Here is a 4,193-nt window from a genome sequence, read left to right as displayed (position 1 = left end):
GATTCTTCTCTTCACACTTTATCCAAGTCTAAATCTGTACAATCTGACCTGCCACTTCTACATTCTAAAATCTCAGAATGTTTGGAATGTTACCCAGCCCTGTTCACTACTCAGTAGTTTGTCTGTAGTATTAAGCAGGGATGGTCTCAGCTGAGTTTACAGCTGAGGACATGAGTCTGTCCTTGTTGAAAGAGAGAGGTTAATAAGGAAATGTTAGTACATATACTCACCCTCTCAGACAACAAGACTGTACAAGCTGTACATTCCCTTCAGAACAAGTAGTAGTTCATTCAAGGATGTTCTGAGCACTAGCTCCAGGTCCCTGTCCTCTTGGCTCCCTTCTTAGGATCCCCCCAGATCCAAACAACAGCTCTAGTAAACAGTAGATACACTGGTTCATACATTAATAAGGCCTTTGTGTAGGAACACCACCTTCCTACTCAACATGTTCTACTTCTGATCCTAGTATACAATGTAGACAGAACCCTGAACTGGAATGGTCAGATTACTGAGTTTGTCCAACTATGGATGACTATTCAGGATCATGAGGAAAGTATCAAGTTCAGAGTTACTAACCTTGGAAAGACAGATGTCTTCATCAGATTCAAATAGCTTAAGACTTACAACCCTACCATTAACTGGTTGGAGCAGACACTTGTGTTCAATTAGTGTTCTGAGTCTTACAACTACCTTGTACTACTGTTCTGAGTGGATACAGACACTTCTAATGTTACTAACAGTTCTAATGAAGGTGACTAGTTGTTCTTCTTTGACTAGGATAAATATGTGGATACATATTCTAGTTGAGGCAGAATAGAGTCAATCTAAAGGATGTCTGAGACAGAACCAGTCTGGAACCCTCTTGGAACAACTCTACTCTGGAATACACACAGACCCAGCCTGCCAGATTTTGTCTGAGAGTTCCCTGAAGTCTTCAGTGAAGAGGAATTCAACCAGCTTCCTGAACACTGTCCTTAGGACTATACAATTGAATTGACCAAGGGTTTCCAACCTAAGGATTGTAAGGTCTACCTGCTCAACAGAGACAAGTAGGAGGCACTCAATGAGTTCCTTTAGGAAAATCTTCAGAACAGCTGAATCTGACCCTCAAAGTCCTCTATAGCCTCCCCTTTCTTCTTTGTCAAAAAGAAAGATAGGAAGCTCTGCCCAGTCTAGGATTATCATTGTCTTAATAAGGGTACTGTCAAAAACAAGTACCTACTCCCCCTGATTTAGGAGCTCATTAATAAGACACATACATCCAGGGTTTTCACTAAGTTGGATGTTTGATAGAGATACAATAATATTCAGATCCAAGACAGAGATGAGTGGAAGGCTGCATTCTGAACCAATCACAGATTGTATAAACTGACTATAATGTTCTTTAAACTAACTAACTTGCCTACAACATTCTAGTCATTCATGAATCACATCCTTACAGATCTGATTGACTCAGAGTACATTAGTGTGTATCTGGACAACATTCTGATCTTCACCCAGACAGTCAAGCACTATTACCAACTGATCTGAGTGGTTCTACAATAGCTCTAAGATAATAAACTGTTCCTCTAAGAAGCAAAGTACTCTTTTGTACAGGAGTCAGTAGATTATCTGGGCTTCATAATTGGTAGAGGAGAGGTCTGTATAGATCCAGTAAAGGTGACTACAGTTTGGAACTGGCTGTAACCTTAGAACCTGAAACAGGTCCAAGTATTCCTTAGGTTTGCAAACTACTACTAATACTTTATTCAAGGCTTCAGTACTATTGCCTGGCCCCTTCACAATCTTACTAGCAAGGATGTTCCTTAGTAATAGGATGATTAGTAGCAGTCTGTGTTTGAGTCCCTCAAGCAGGCCATTACTAGCAAGCCTGTATTAACAGTTCTGACAGTTGTAGACAAGTTCTGAGTCAAAGCTGACTCTTCCAACTTTGCAAATAGAGCAGTACTGTCCTAGTTCATTGACAGAAAGTAGTGTCCAATAGTATTCTAATCAGAATCCCTCTCTGTAACAGAACAGAACTACCCTATCTATGACAAGGAACTCCTTACAATTGTCTGTTCCCTAAAGGAGTAGTATTAATATCTCCTTAGTACTACACAGAAGTTTGAGATTTGGAGTGATCATCTTAATCTCTAGTACTTCTGGGTGCCTCAGAAGCTCAACTACTACCAAGCCTGCTGGATGTTAGAACTGTAGGACTTTAACTTTGTACTGACCCACAAACCTAGAACACAAATGACAAAAGCTAATTTACTCTTAAGACAAGTAGGTTATGAAAGGGGGGAGAATGATAACAAAAATCTTGTTCTTCTAAACAATTCCTGTTTTGTGTCCAAGACAATCTGAGAGATCCAACTCAAATCCAAGAATGTTGACTTTGTCACCTACATACAGTAAGCTCTGAGACACATACAGGACCAGGTTGTAGTAAAGTAACTGGAGAAACAGGCTAGGGATTAGGAGGAGGATAAGGATGGACAGGTTTACTAGGAAGGCTGACTGTACATTCTGAAGGATCAGAAACTGTAGGAGAACATTGTCTGAGCTCATTACAACAATCTGACTGTAGAACATCTAGGCTGACACAAAACACAGGAACTCATTACTCAGAACTACTAGTGGCCCAGAATGTAGAGGGAAATCCTAAAGTACATGACTGGTTGTGATACATACTAACAGACTAAGGCCTACTAGACAAGGGTTCAGGCTCCCCTACATCTGTATTGGATCCTGGATCACTCTTAGGAAGAAGTCTTGGTGGACCTGATTAGTAAGCTACCTGAGTCTCAGGGTTACAATACTATCTGTATGATTGTCAACCAATTCTCTAAGCAAGTCTATGTGGTTCTAACCTGAACAGAACTCACTTCTAAAGGTATGGCACACATTTATTAGGATCACATCTTCTAGTTGTACAGACTCTCTCAGAAGCTCATTCATGATTGCAGACTGTAATTTGAGTCAAAATTCATATAGGACTTGTATACACTTCTCAGAATTCAAGGGAACCTTTCTACTACCTATCACCTACAGACTGACAGTCAAACTGAGTAAGTCAATCAGGAGATCAAGCTCTACCTCTAAATGTTCATCAATCATTAGTAATCAGATTGGTCTGAATGGCTAGCTCTGACAGAATTTGTGCACAATAACTGACAACACTCTACAATAGGACAGTCCCTGTTCTTCCTCAATCATAAGAGACATTCATACTAGGGGACAGTTCTGAACCAGAATAGCAGTTCTGAATCTACAACAGACTTTACAGAACAGATGCACAGAACCAGGGAGAACACATGAGCTCTTTTGGAAAAGGCAGTATAGGTTATAAAGCAGAACTATGATTAGAAGAGGTCTGTAGCCAAGGATTACCAGCCTGGTGACAAAGTTATGCTAGAAGCTACTAACCTGACCACAGATTGCCTAATGAAGAAGTTGGACAACAAGCACTTCAGACCCTTTGTTATTGAAAAGAAGGTCAGCACCTCTACCTACAAACTCTAACTTCCAGCAACATGGAAGTGTATACACCCAGTGTTTAACAAGGTTCTACTGTCTTGATACTACAATCCAGGTTTTCCTTCACAACAAAGACCCCTACTACCTCTACTAGAACTTATTAGTTCCAAACTAGAATATGAAGTAGAGTATGTAGCAGATGCTAAGCTGGTGTACAGAAAGCTCAAGTTCCTTATCTACTAGAAGGGATACCCAGTTGAAGAATGTACTTAAGAACCTGCTGAGAATCTCACCCATACTACTAAGGCAATCTGAGACTTCTATCAACTTCATCCAGGTGCTCTACATCAACTCTACCTCACAGATTTCCAAACCCTACTGTTCCAACCTATGCCTGAGCTACTAACCAAGCCTAATACTTACTAATCAAGACAATTGGTTTTAGAGGGGGGGTAATGTTATGGTTCTCTACTCTTGTACCTTCAGTTCTGAGGGTTCTACACTCTTCTGTACTAGAACTCAGGACTTCTGTCCCTCAGGGGCACTGTCTATGAACTATATGCATACTGACTCTTACTACTACCCTTCCTTACTTCATCATTCTATTCCTTTGACCACCCCTTCATTCTTTGTATCATTCTATGGTCTCTTACCCTTTATCCATCCCTTCATTCTTTGTACCTTTATCTTTAACATTCCTTTCTTTCATTCTTCATGGCTCATCATTCTTA

Source organism: Fomitiporia mediterranea, assembly GCF_000271605.1.
Source record: "Fomitiporia mediterranea MF3/22 unplaced genomic scaffold FOMMEscaffold_7, whole genome shotgun sequence".
Lineage (NCBI taxonomy): Eukaryota > Fungi > Basidiomycota > Agaricomycetes > Hymenochaetales > Hymenochaetaceae > Fomitiporia > Fomitiporia mediterranea.
This window is presented reverse-complemented; position numbering follows the sequence as displayed.